General features: G+C 37.2%; 1 protein-coding gene across 9 annotated transcripts in view; it reads right to left on the bottom strand.

The window, feature by feature from the left end:
• Nucleotides 1-13,439, bottom strand: part of pparaa (peroxisome proliferator-activated receptor alpha a) — a 44,268-nt gene extending 30,829 nt beyond the window's left edge. For 3 of the 9 annotated variants that reach the window (XM_083528927.1, XM_083528930.1, XM_083528920.1), the window contains exons 1-3: nt 12,343-13,439; nt 11,264-11,328; nt 6,743-6,793 (exon numbers count right to left, since the gene is read on the bottom strand). The gene's annotated coding sequence lies outside the window, so the exon portion shown is untranslated. Of the gene's footprint in view, nt 1-1,147; nt 1,349-6,114; nt 6,219-6,742; nt 6,794-11,263; nt 11,329-12,342 lie in introns of those variants that run through there. The other 6 variants (XM_083528925.1, XM_083528929.1, XM_083528928.1 and 3 more) reach the window with 6 other exon arrangements.
• Between the last annotated feature and the right edge of the window lie 2,163 nt (nt 13,440-15,602).

Below are 15,602 nucleotides of genomic sequence, written 5' to 3'. Positions count from 1 at the left end.
AAACATATCTAAGATTTAAATTGAATATAGCAAATGCTCAATTATTTGCTTTTAATAACACTGTGATAAATCAGTTACAATTATTTGAATTCCAACCACACTTCCAAATTATTATTCCAATATTTATGATACATAAAATTCTTGTTAATTAATTTAATAAAATAAATATAAACCTACATTTTTTTTGTTGGTTACTGTATATCAATATAAAAAAAAGGCAATTGCACATACACATATATATATATATATATATTATATTATATATATATATATATATATATATATATATATATATATATATATATATATATATATATATATATATATATAAAAAAGACCCCCCCCTAGTTTAAAATGATGACAATGGGGACCAATGGTGAAAGCAAGTGCAAACTACAGCTAATTTGCGTTGTGGCTAACTGCAGCACGGCTCAGTGTCTAGAACCTTCTGTGGCGCACTATGCTTCAGGAGCAGAGCCGATTCTGGGCCATTATCCCACACAGTCATTAACTCTGGCTCTTCCAAAAGCTCTGGCACAGGAGTAGTTGCAAAGGAAATAGAGGAAAGGTCACCTAAATTATGCAAAAATCACCGTTATCTCCTTCAAAAAGGTTAAAAGAAGCCTATATATTACTAATTAAATGTTCAAAGAACCATATAAGTACAATGCTGAGAGAGAAAGTGCTAACTAACCTCTAAAGCTTCAAATATACAAGGCATTATTCTAAAAAAAAAAAGGTTGTGCAAATATTTATATATTATAAAACTTCCACCACTGCTATATATTAAACTGTTTATAAACCTTACAAGCTTACTAACTTTTATATTGCATCAAACTAAATATTAATGCGCTCATATTAAAGCAACTAACAAGAAATGTGTAATTTTTTTTAACTACAGTATGACCGTTAAATAATGTTCTTCTTATATTCTTATTAGATTAATCTGACAAACATCTTTCAATCCCTTCAAATAATGAGAAATTAAAATTAAATAACAACCTACATTATTTTAAACACAAATCAGCAGCTTTTTTTCTAATATAATTGACCCAAAAACATAATTCCCTTATGAACACATGCATAATAATTATTAACAATTGCTAATAGCAGGGTGATGTTGAAAACTGTTTATTCTCATATCTACCTGCTCTGCCAAGATGCCTGTCCATCCTGGTCTGCTTGCGACAACAGCTATTTTACACGGAGCCTTTTTCATCTCTGTGCATACAGGCCAGGGCTGGAGAGGTGTGTGTGAGAGAACAGTAACAGAACTGGCCCTTAAAAGGCTCCGGGCCTTTGTAGCTTGTCCTCAGATGTGCCACGTCACAATCCAGCAATATGCACAGAGCGTCCGAGATTTGCCCCAGTCAAGCCCTCCACACCCAATCCCCAACTACCCACGGTATAATAACTGCCCCTGTGGAGCCGCTCGCAGAAAACAGACTCTTCCACTTTTACAGGAGGATCAGAAACTTGCTAAGCTATCCAGCGAATTTCACACATCTGATATTTCGAAAAGTTCAATACACCAACTTTCAGGTTCAGGAGATTAAACAGACACAAGTGCAGCAAAGGCTTTGTAAGACATACAGCTAACTGGCACATTTCGATGCAAATATCAGGCAGTGGAACACCCGCAGAATCCTCTTAATGCTCAGGTTCGTTCGTAACATCAGAAGCTAGAACAATTAACAAATGTCTGGTCTCTTCCACACGCTAGGCAAGTTGCAAACCTGACATGCGAATACATCACTTTCGCAAGTATGCTGCTCTTGTCATTCTTTCTCAAGGGCTTTAACCCCATTAAATATCATTTTAAAAGGACAATATAGGTCAGCAGAGGAGACTTGTAATTGCAAACACATTATCCTTGTGTCGTCTTTTTTTATTATTTTTTTTTTAATTGTCTTTGTGGAAGCACTTCCCCAATGGGAATTCTAACCTTTATTAGGATGAGGTAAGGATGGTGTAATTCTAATCTGTTTCCTGTGTCTGTCTTTAATGTGCATTTACTGAAGCAGAAAATATTGGATAAGTGTGACCTGTTCGTTTCAGCTTCGAGTGTCCCGAAATTGTAAGTGAATATAGTTCATATGGTTGATATTCAAAGTATATAATAAATAGCATACCATGGTCCCATACCATGGCAAAGTATCACATATTTCAGGGGATTTTCCTTATACTTTAATATTAACTGGATTATAAAACCTAACGATTAAATAACTTAATCACTATATTGTGAACCATGTTTATCAGACCACAACTACTAGTCCTTCAAACTGAATATTTTTACAGATAAATGGACCTAATATTTGACACTGAGTACAATATGGACTTTAGGTTCTCTTGTCTCAGGCACTTTATAAACTCTGTACTATAAAACACTATATGCTGTGGGGAGCCTTGGGGAGGGGTGTCCATGATGAGGGGTGCTATAGATGCCAATCATCATGAGCATGCAGGCCGTAACAAAAGCAGCCTTTATGTAGCATGCATGCAGATAAAGGAGCCCCCCTTTTGTCCTAGGTTTCACACGTCTGGCCATGAGAGCCGGACAGTGACAGCCACAAGGTACTGCAGCAACACAGGGACACACACTGCCTTCATGTGGCCATGATAATCACATACAAACACACATGTAAAACCACACCAGCCTGTAATGACAAACAGATTTACATAGTATGCATGTAAGGGGAACTGCTCTTAATATCAAATAAATATATTTGTTTAATTATAAACAAATTGTGATCCCATTTTCATATATACTTATGTGACAACCAGTAATAATAATAATAATAATAATAATAATAATAATAATGCAGTGGTCATCTAATTGCACGTTGAATAATCATTAAAGACAGCTTTGCTATAGGTAAATGATTACTAGCAAGTATGGGAAGGTTAAACGAGGCAAAGCTGTGATAAAGGACATATGGAGGGCACAGAGTGAATGCTCTAGGGAAAGGGACACACTGTTCACAGTGGGATTAATTATGGGGACCTGAATCTTCAGGTTGTGTCTACGTCTGCGTGTCTGAAAAGCTGTGTGTCAGCACTGCAGCCATTCAAACTGCTCACAAACACTTCTGAATAGGGTCCACTTAATCAGGTATGCTCCCTCCTTTCTCTCCCTCCCTCCCTCTCGCTTTTACGTTCTCTCAGTGCAGACATACAAACACGCATACATGCACACACATGAACAGCCCCTAATAGGCATGCTGAGGTGTGATAATCAAATTATTCTCAGCATTCGTTGGGGGTTACCAGGGGCCCCTTTCCAGCAACTTATCCCCAACGGGGAGTAAATCACTCTCTAGACATCTGAGGTGTTTCAGCACAAACACACATAAACACTCACACATGCTCACACACATGCACCAACGTGGAGCGTTTTTTTCATGAGGTGGGAGACGAAGTCCTCAAAAGAAAGAGGAGTGGGTTCCTTTTGCACGTTACTCTTTCTCGAGCCAATCTCTATTGACCTGTAAACCTTTGTGACTGGAACAAATGCAAATGGCGCTGACTTGCTCACACAAACTACTAAAGAGCTATTCAAATGAGCCCCTGCCAACAATGCGGCAGCGGCCGACCCAGGGAGCAGTGGCAGTCTGCAGGCTCGGAGGCCCAGTCTGGAACAGCCTGATCCATCACACAGCCAGGCCCAGAGCAGCACATTCACATTACTGTTAATCCTATACCTAAAGCCTCAAACAAACACTCTCTATATGAACCAGTGCTTCCTTTATGCTTGATGTAAAAACCTCCATTGAGTGACAAACTGCTAATGATAACTTCTTTCACTGGTGAATTATAATAAATAAAAAAAAAAACTGTTGCATTTCCTCAAACACAAACATAATCAAAGCCGCTTACAGAAGTACATTCAATACAATGACCATATAAAGGTTTAGTGGTCTATTCAATGATATTTTGCACTTTCTTGCATGTTTATCAAAGAGAATTATTATAATTTTTTTAAAGGATGTTTTTCTGAAATTAAGTTTTTTTTATATCAACAATAAAAATCCCTGTATATTAAATCAGTTCTATTAGCTTGTATGCCTGGCATGCAACTGGTGTGCATTCTACTGAAATACATATGATTACCTGATGTACCTAAAAATGTACTAATCTGACAACATAACATATGATTTTGTTTATATATATTTTTTTTATCTATTTAGTGTAAAGAATATGTACTTAGTATGGATTTGAATACGTGTGTGTGTGTGTGTGTGTGTGTGTGTGTGTGTGTGTGTGTGTGTGTGTGTGTGTGTGTGTGTGTGTGTGTGTGTGTGTGTGTGTGGGTGGTCTGTTTTTTATAGCAACTGTGATTTTCTTGATACGGCATGTTCGACAGACATTTCATTTTGTATTATAAAAGGAACAACCACATTATCTCTGACTAGTGTTGTGAAAAACTGCTTTCTTTGTATTAGTCCTTGAAAACCTTTAGAGCTTTTCGAGGAAGCTGAGTCGGTGCATCAGGTCAGTGGAACTTATGGCCAGGAGACTAACACGGGCCAATTAGGGTCAAATGATGTCATTCAAACAGAATGAGCTATCAGCCACAAGCTAATGTTAAGCAAACCACAGAAGTCATTTCAGTTACAATTCACTGTCTAAAATTTTAGCTATGGTACTTTTTAAAAATATATTTTCATATAAATATAAAACAAAATGGGTAAGGGCTGAAATGATTCCTCGAGTAACTTAAATAATATAAATACTTAAAAGCTTTGTTTAGTCCATTTAACTTCACATGGAGCACTGTGTTTGCCCACAGACAATTACTGACGCACCACCTGACCGCTCCGAGATCTCGTTTATAAATGATAGCGCACACAACTTTTGCGTGGAAAGTGGCTTTTCACGCAAAGGTTTTGTGTGCTATCTGTGTCACCAATTCCCATTCTTGCCTTCTATGTTCCAACATTGTGCGTACGCAGTGCAGCACAGAGTTAACTTACAGGTGCGCACTTTCTCCCGTCAAGTTAGTTTTTTTTATAAATCACAACCTTTGCATGAAAAGTGGTGTATGCACATTTTCAGCCTCGGTTTGTGCATATGCCACGTTTATAAATAAGACCCCTGGACAGGTAACACAGAAGACACTGCAGAATGAAAAATGGAGGAACCGAGAGAAAACAGTGAGGGTCGAGGTGATGATTCAGGCCAAAGAACACAACAGAAACTTTCGAAAGTTTGTGATAATTTCTAACTAAAAGAAAGAAAACACTGTACAGTGCGTTTAAAGTAAATTTAAATAGAATTTTATATTTTTATTCATTTATTTATATTTGCATTTGGATGTAATTTGGTAATTAAATGCAGTAAATTGGTTTAGTTTGCACAAATTGCAAATTTTTATTTTTCTAAAAAGGAAACAAATGACTTGATAAATTTAAGATGCCTGTCGTATTTTCTCTTGTATATTCAGTTGCTTTTTAATTAAAATAACTTCTTATCCTATTACTCGACTAATTTATGGACTAATCGGTAGAATACTCGATGATTACTAAAATAATCAATACCTGCAGCCCTAAAATTGCCATCCGCTGACTGATTAAAAAAAAAAAAAAAAAAAGAATAAATAAATAAATAAATAAATACCCTGCCACACATCGCTGAAGCATGCAAATTTGCCATAATTTCTACACCAATAAAAACCCCCAGCATGTTTTAAATTCAGCATTATCATTTATAATAATAATAATAAGAAGAAGAAGAAGAAGGAGAAGAAGGCACAAACTTTCTCTCACTCTCTCTCTCTCTCAGTAAAAAGAGACCCAATTGTGCTAGATATATCCCTATAGTTAAAAAAAAAAAATACTCCCTTCTCCTTACATTATACCTGGTTTTGCCATCATCAGAGTTCCTACCCATGTCTCTCTAACCTAGGATGAAATTGAACCCCATGAGAGGAATTACACGGAGTATAACAACATCTGGAAGACACCTGCAAATGGCACCGGACCCGAGAGTCAACTCCAGCATACAAGCTGATATAACGAGATGAAGAAAGATGTACGGAAGATGTGAAGGAGATGGTAAGATAATAGAGAGGTCTGGAAGGGTACAACGAAGGCTCCACCTGTCTGGCATTCTTACTCTGTCTGGCATTCTTATCCTCCTCCTCTTTCCACCCTCTTGCACTCAAGAGAAATGTAAGTGAAAAGTGCTGTGCTCCAGTTTGAAATTCATTTTAGGTTCAGCTGCAAGCACATTACAGAACTGTGTCTGATAAAGCAATAATCTCATCTGCCAAAAAACAGGCTTTTTATAGGCTGCAGAGTTTAGAAAAAATATTATGAAGAATTTGTATTAGTTGCATTAAACAAAATAAAGGTCTTTTTACATAATGAAAATAATATAATTTAAAAGCATGTAAAAAAATAAGGGCATTTAAAGCAGGGCAGCTCTTGAATGTTTGTGAAAGTGAATCTGAGTAATTAGGTACCAGTAATCTATTATGCACTAACGACAGCCTGCAATGTTTAATTATGACAATTAATGGCATATAGAAATATATATTTTTGTGTGATGAACTCATTAGCATAAGCATGGTTATAAATCCCTACTGCATGTAATAGGATAAGAAATTGGCTATTATAATAATAAATATGGTCTAAGCCTTTTTTTTAGGTTTCATAACTTTCCACTGCAATGTCTGAAACTACTCATATTCGTTCATAATAAAGTTAGATAATTTGCTTTTATACCATTGACAGGATCTTACCTGTATCATAATGCCATGAGTAAGCACCTCATCTATCAAATGTTCCTCAGTCTGTGGACAGCAAAAAGAGAGAGGAATATTATGTATCATTTAGACAAATGGCTAAATTATTTAATCCACAAATATTCCACTGATATTCATTATGAAATTGAATAAGTGATTTTCTTTAGTTTATCTCGCCGAGTCGTAAAAATAGGATCGGTGCAATGAGGAACGCAGAATGGAACTAAAAAGAGAAAGACTTCTAACAAGAATCATGAACTTTCTTTTAACTCTGGACTTCGGCTACTTACTGTAGCCTAAAAAATGGATGTTTTCTTGGCAGCGTGAAAAAAACTGCAAGTTCAGCCAAAATAGACAATAAAGCAGTATAGGGAGCTAAAACACATGCCAGATTGCAGAGAGGCAATTCAGAGAAGAGGCCCAGCCTCCATACTCCACCCCCACCCCCCGCCCCCTTTAAAAAGATCCACAGTGGAAAGAAAAGCCTTCTGCCTGTCCTCAGATGAACTCGAACATGAGCTTCCTGTTAGACCCTGGGAGGAAACACCCAGCGCAGCAAACTCGCACTCACAGAGGAAGGCCTTCACTGCCGAATTCTTTACTGCCTGCAAAATTAGGTCAAGCACTTAAGAACTCCATGCGCAGAAACAAGTTTGACCTCACTCTCGCTTTCAGATGCATATACACATGCACACATAACATACACACAAATTCCCTGCACCCAAACATAGTATGTGATGCAATGCCTTTACATCTCATGGGTCCTGATCCAGAGTGTAATGCATATTCCCAGAGTGCGATGCATATCTTCAGAGAGTTGTTTTCTCTGAACATATGCATCGCACTCTGGGAATATGCATTACACTCTGGATCTGAGTGGCTTATTTACTGTTCCTTACCCTGTAATGCTCTGTAATGATCACGGCTGCCGTCCAGCTCGATGCAGACACATTCCTCCTGCAGTCGCAGGCCTGTTTACACTCATATCTCTGCAATTCTCTCAGTGCCAGTCTCAGCCTATTATTTCCCCATGCACGAATCACACTACTACTCACACAACTGGGCCTGAGTGCACATATGTGGCAGGTGAGCCGTCCTCATTGTATTATTTTCATCCACAACTGGATTTTAGACATTGTTAGCCAGGGCAAACCAAATTATAAAAAGGCAGCCTTAGGTTTTGCAGTTTTTTTTTTATTTGGTGTATTATCCTAGACAGCCCTATTCCACATGTTCCTGATAACACCGTAAGAACCAGCCTTGAGCCATCAAAGAAATTATCAGATTACAACACTGCAGCCAGGTCATGTTGACACATTACATACTTGGCCTCTATTCTTTGGTGAGCAAAGGTTTTAAAGGGAACAGGAAGCAGTGTGACCAAGAGCAAAAGCAGGGGAGCAATAGAGAGAAGGTCAGAAAGAAAACGGAGAAGGAGCACAGCAATAACACGCCAATATTCTGTCATCTGTTGCTACAGCGGAGAGTTTGGGGAGACATTCCTGTGGGATTGACAGTTTGGTATAGCCAGAGCTCCAGCAGCTAGTCGTGGAAAGACACTTCCAGTGCACACACAGCACAAATTCAGCCAGCTGTACTGCATGCTCGTTGGCCTCGGTCACTGCGTATCGACCTGTCCAGAGTCCTCACACAGGTTCCCGAGCTCTGACCTGCCAGCATATATTAACTTATCAAATGTGCTAAGCAATAATAATTAAAAAACGAATAAACTTGATCAGTATGGTTGTCTTCTAGACAACCTGTAGTAAAGCCCATCAGAGTAAATAAAAAACTGCAAGCTTTTTAAACTGTAATAAAATGTTGTGGCAGCTTTTAGTCTAGTTTGTTTAATGTTTCTAAGAGATTGTCAATGACAAAATATATCAACCAAAAGCTATTATTTGGCAACATTAAAGTGAGTGAAAACTGATTGCTGAGATGTCAGAGACCATGTTATCTTGCCAAGATGAAATTGCACTTTAGCGGACAAACCACTGGCTTGAAAGCTAAATGGACAGAAAAGGTATTCTCTTAAACAAGTCCTCAGTTTCTTCCTGTGAACTATACTTTACATTTAGGAAATAAAGTAACATATTTTATATTCTAAATGCAAGACATTTACATAGCCATGAATAGGAAGTAGGCCTGACTGCAACGTAAGTAAAAAAAAAAAAGTAAGGACTACTGGCTGCTGGTGGACCATTGTGAATTTCATACATCTATTCCCCATGTAGCATTCCATATTACCTCCCTTATGTAGTAAGAATATTGCTTAATATTTAATTATTAGAAAAGCCTATATAATGTACCTCTAGTATTCCAGTGATAAACCAGAGAGTTAAAAGCATGATTATTACATTGGTGACCACAAAATTAAAAGCATTATTACTACATTGGTAACCGCAGAGTTAAAAGCATGATTATTACATTAGTAACCTCAGAGCAGCAGGGTAAGACTCCACATGGTGCACTAGAACGATTCAGGTTGTAATATGTCTGTGTATTCACAGCATATTTTCTTTGCACCTTTTTGAAAGGTACTCTCCTTGCTTGTGCAATGAATGCGTATAGTTACACGTTGAAAAACAGATGACTAGAAGAATCATGACTCAGTATTAAAAGGTTCTCTTTTGTCTTTTGTTTTGGTAAAAAAAATTTTAACCTCACAGACTTAATCAAGCAAGGATACAATTTTCCGCTGTTTTTTTTTCAATGCTCTTGGTGTTATGTTTAAAAAAGAAAAGTGCATCTTCGAACTCAAAAATAAACTGCTGCTGTCCAATCATCAACTAGGACAAACATGCAAGATAAGTGGCTGCGGCCAATCGGTGTTTGTGTTCTTTTAACGCTCCGACAGAAGAGACCAGACTCCAGGTCTATGTACTGCGAGCATGAGGACAAAGAGACTTTTAACTGTTGGTGTACTACCTTTGCTGGCTGAGAAAAAAAGACTCAATTAAAAAAATAAGAATCAAATACTAACGTTAGTCAGCTATATTCGAAATGATTATTTCATAGAACTTTCCAGTGTAACAGACGAAAGTTCAGCTAGAGTCTGTAAGGTGTGTGCTGTTATACAAAAAAACATGCACTGTATATTCTATTATACTTTCATATTTAAACTGAATTTTACAGTAAAATATTTTGTTGATGCCCTACATTTCCAATGAAATAGCTTGAAGTTCAGCACTGAGGAAATACGATTAAAATATTATGTAAAATTGTGTATGAATATAATCTTGTTTTATAAATTTAGCTTTAAAAAGTCTTTCTCGGCTGAGTCATCATCTTTATTAGTCATTTATTGAGATTCCGGATTTGTTCAAAGAGAAACAGCCTTATATAAGACAAAACGAAATTATATGGTTTTGTTGGCAATTAGCCGATGTTCAGAAAACCATTTATGAAATATCTCTGGATTTTGAGAAGAATTAAATTAGAGAGACCTTTCATAATGTAGTCCTTGCTTAGCTGCACATTTAGAATTCATGATTTTTTTTGCTGTCTAGAATGCAAACGACTTGACAGCTAATAAATAAAAAGCAGGTCATCCCAAGGAGAGAACCCTATAATACTAAAGCCATAAACATATATAAATAAAGTTAACAATCGATATAGAGATGCTGTAGGATGTCTGGTTACTTGCAACTTGTACACTGGAAAAACCTATTTTGTAGACCTCTTTCTTACTGCCGTCATGTTATTTGCCTGAAGAGTTCCATAACACACACACACACACACACACACACACACACACACACACACACACACACACACACACACAGATATTAACTAGTCTTCAAGGCCCTCACTAGGGCAACACTCCACAACAATTTACCCATGACCAAATAACCCAGTAAAGCAGTCAGACAATCTCAAATGCACAATACACTTTACTGAGGCTCAATATAGTTCTGATGAAAATCGTTCATATAAAGTTTAAGACTTTCATTAGGAGCCTAAAAAGAATAGGTTGGCTTACTCAGTGAGCCAGAACAAAAGAAGAAAAAACTGAGTAAATGTGTCACATTCTCTGAATAGTGCAGACAGTCAGTAAGCAACACTGAACAATGTCCTTGAAAATGATATTTATGATTAAGTGCATAAATATGTGCATGTATATTTGTAAAAATGTGTGTGTGTGTGTGTGTGTGTGTGTGTGTGTGTGTGTGTGTGTGTGTGTGTGTGTGTGTGTGTGCAACAACCCTATGCATCACACATGACCTACCAAAAGGGAACCCACAAGGGAAAATATATTTATTTCTGATAATAAACAAAAATGCCCACGCTTTAATAAAATAAGACTGTGACATTTATAATAGGAAAGAACAAATACCCTAATAAATTCTTAAACCAGGTATGTATCTCTGTATGCCAAATGCACCCTACAAACATTTTCACTGAAAAGTGATTATGATAATGCCCATTCTCACAAATTATTCATGATCTACACAATATATAAACGAATGATGCTCCAAATAAGGGGTTAAATTTATAAAACGATAAGGAAAATCTTACCTGATCAAGAAGCTGTCGAACATCGAAAAGGCTGCATGTACAAGGTTACGCCATTTTAAGCACCACTGTCAGACACACACACACACACACACACACACACACACACACACACACACAGACCACAGATTTAAAAAAAAGGTTGGTTCTCACTAACTACATGAGAACTTACCTAATACAGCCACTTCACTGAAACGAAATGATGCGAGTTTGTTTCCCAGAATACAATTATCAGCCACAAATTTTACTCTGCAAGTAGAAGGCAAACCCTAAGGACTGCTGAGGATTAAAAAGCAACTTTTTTTTTTTAAGTTAACGACTACTAGAAAACAATCTGTAAGCTAGTCTCCCTTACAAACAAAATAATTCTCCGAGCAACCTCTCTTCCCACAAATCTGTGCAATAATTAGTCACCAAAAAATGAAAAAATAAACACCAACCATGCCACCATGGATGTAGTCTTAGTAAAAATAAATACACAGGCTTGTTGGGGTAGTAATAAAATATTGTGCCAGCTTGTAGCCTAGACTATTGAACGTCTCACATGAAATAGCTTTATAATGAAAGGCTCCTTTAGAGCTTATAAATGCATTAATCATTTGCACGATTGATGCATTCCAGATTTAATTATCATTTGGTTCAGCAGATATATGCCCTTTAACCTCTTTAGTAGAGTTTGATTAATACAAGGAAACCAAGCTATGAGTCATTATGACTAAACACAAAACCAGGCCACGAGAATATGACCTCTTGCTTAATGCATATACACACATGCCAGTCTTGTGGGTTTTGGTCATATAAATCGTTAAGGTTTGCATACATGTATTTAATATAATCAGATAGGCCTCATGATTAGACTTTATGGCATACTAGAAGTTTAGCTGCAGTCCTCTGTGCACCCTTTTGGGCCTGACCGGTTGCTTTAATCGATTAGTCTACGCGAAATAAAATATAAATGTATAAAAGAAACATCACGGAGTTGCACGTATGACTCGCTGTCTGTTTGTTTTCCCCCTCGGTCTCTGCCTATTCATGAGTTGTTATTATGTAATATAAAAATTACAAACAAGAAAGAAACTTACACATTGAGGCTTCGACGGGCCGCTTTCTTGGAGTTCAAGCACAAGTTCAAATGCGAAGAGGAGACGAAGGAGAAGAGGAAAGACGGCCGAGCTCGCGGTCTCCCAGCGGTGGAGAGCTGTCATTCTTTCTCCATGACGAATTCCCGTCGTCCCGGTTACTTTTGTTGCGCGCGAGCTCCTCGGCAACGACGGCGAGACGAGCGCGAGCGGAGAAAAAAAAAACAACAACAACAAAACAAAACAAAAAAGCATCAGCGACCTGCCTCGTCCCCTCGGCGTTAGAAGCGAAAAGGGAGGGTGGAGATAAATAATTAAATAAACCACTAAATAAATAAATAAATAAATAAGCGTCTACGAAATAGGTCGAGAGATTTTCTGAGTCTGGTGTATTAACGGTAGCGCTTTCTTTTCTTCTTCTCCTCCTCGCGGAACCCGCCACACCGACCTGACAGCCTTCATGTCGCTGGTGAACTCGATCGGCCAAGTTCAACTAAGGTGAAGTGGGATTCACAGCCCAAGCCGTTACACAAGAGCCCTGCATATATATACAAGCTATTTCCCGAAAAAAAAAAATAAATAAAACACGCCGCATGTCCGGTGTTACACACACACACACACACACACACACACACACACACAGACACACACACTCGGCGATGCAGTGCAGCCTCGGTAAAGCGGAATGGTGCTCGCCCACCGCGAGTCTCTTTCAGTCGGCCCGTGTCACCGCCTCGCACCGACAACACGTGAAAGGCGGCGAACGGGGACGTGTAAGAGAGTTCGTCGCCATTTGATATCCCTCTGGAAAAAGAAAAAAAAGAGCGAAAGAGACGTAGAGACAGAAAAATACAAGAGGTTTCAACCAAAACATTAAAGACACCCAAATTCCCCTCTCATAATGAAAAAGGCTGACTTTCAAAATGAGCTATTCCAGGAAGTTTGTGCTAAACGGAGTGTCAGAAAGTTTCACTCTCGGTGTCTGTTATATCCTGATTGGTAGAAGAAGAAAAAAAAATAACACTGGTTGCTTAAAACCCAAACTGAGAGAATGATATAAAATTGTTCCTGTATTTCTTGTTTTTACAGATCTAATATACAAAGGAATTCAGGAGTGAATGGAAAGGGGGGAAACAGGCTCCTTTTTTTTTTTGCTACGCCCCAAACAAGTTGCAGCTTTACTGCAGCTTAACACATGACTGCCTCCTTAGAGAAATAAGCTCCAGCTCAAAATTGTGATTTACCAAAAAGCCGCAAAAAACGCTACAAAAAGAATAATAAATGCAGATGACACCAGACCTGGCGAGGACGTGGTTTAATGTCGGCTGAGTGAAATCTCGCCCTCTCATAACACCAATTAAGTGCGTCATCTAAATGAATGTACAGCTCCTTAGGTGGTTTGGCAGAAGAGCGCTTCTTCATCCCCTCTCTGCATCTAGAAGTGTCACCTCAGGGATTTTATTTACTGCCAAAACAGCACTGGTATTAATGTGTTGAAAAATAAGTTTGTAATACGGGCTTCTGTTTATCTTAAACGAAATATTGAAGTTTAACATGTATTCAGTGAATATAGTATTATGGTTTTTGTTGGATGCAATATTTACGTAAGATTGCTTTATAAAATATATAAAATATACCCCCTCAAATGTTATTAGCCTCAGGTAGGCTTTTATCGGATTTCTCTCTGAAAGTTATGAAATAATATTTGCATAGCTTCTTACAAATTAATGAATTAAATCAGCCATCAATTGCACTTTTATACCTTGATCTATCTTTTAACTAGAAAGACCTTTAAACATTGGTCTAATCATGTACCTGAAATCTTTTTTTTTTTTTTTTTAAACGAGTACACCCTGTTCTCGTTTTCAGGTGAAATATTCCTATAAAAGGAACACAAGACATCACCACCATCCCAGCTACAAGTAAAGGTTCTGTACACTTAATGAATCTGTACACACGCTGTACACACGCTGAATCTGTTCCTGCAACAAGTGATTAGTTCAAATTGGCTTATTGGATTATATGAGTGAAACTGATTCTTGATTTAATCATGATAAAATAGTGTGTTGATATCTGACACAGAACAATATCAATAAGAAAATATAGAAATGAGCATTTTTGGACATCCTTTGTAACACTGATAGCAATGATAGCTTGTCATTATGTACAGTATTTGTTTGAATTAATATAGAATACAATTTTATACAAAATAAATATTAGTTTTATATTCCCTGTTTTGTTTTTTGTTTTTGTTTTTTAAATATAGGTTCATTAGTTTTTATTTTGGATAGTTGTATTATTAGCTTAGAAATTAAAGCAATCCTATTATATGCTCAATTTCATGTTATTTTCTAAACCCAGGATTTGGATAAAGACACTGATAAACACAGCAAAAATGTGACATTTATCTAATTAATAAAAACCCTTTCAATAAATATATTTTCTTTGATATAAATCCTTGTCAGGTAATATCTTAAGTGTTATGTGTATATACTGCATGTTCAACATGCATGTGTATCATATGGACAAAAGCAATAAGAACATATGAATCAGATTCTCTCTCTTTTGCTCTCTTTCTCTCTGTAGGTGTTGGGATTTATATATAGGTTTATGTGTGTGCTTTACAAAATAAAGGATTACAGGAGAAGGGTTATCAAGTTCATAACTGATTACACATTTTGCCTGAAAGTATACTATGGTTTCAGTATGACAAAAATAAATAAATAAAATTTGTGGAAAAAGTAAACAGTAAAGTGAACATATTCACTATAGTATATTTACAAATCATATAAAAATTGCACGCGTTTTTCTTTATAATTAAATAAAATAATTATATTAGTGAAATATTTTATGCCACGGTACCTCTAACATCTCACTGACACATTGCACCCATTTTTTTTGACATGTGCCAATCAAACTCATCGACAAGAACCTGTCTTGGGAAGGGTTCTAGTGTCAAGCGGCCTCGTCTGCAGCACTCAGAGGTTGTCTTTTGTCTTTAACTAATTACAGATTCAGACACAACATTGCTCGCATAATAAGCAGCCCCAATGGCACAGCCTCAACAGACCACAACAAAAGAAAAGTCAAAGACATGCTGCAAACAACTTATATTTCCACCTGACTGAAAAAGGCACTGGTCAGCAGTGAAGGTGGACGATAGAAATTTGTTGAATTTCAACTTTAATACCAGAACTTTATCCACTTATCACCCCTACAGAGTGAAAGCACTGGAGGGTTGGGAGCAGCAAAGCCTTGGCTGT

The sequence above is a fragment of the Silurus aristotelis genome (genome assembly GCF_946808225.1).
Source record: "Silurus aristotelis genome assembly, chromosome: 24".
In the NCBI taxonomy this organism is placed as follows: Eukaryota; Metazoa; Chordata; class Actinopteri; order Siluriformes; family Siluridae; genus Silurus; species Silurus aristotelis.
This window is presented reverse-complemented; position numbering and strand designations above follow the sequence as displayed.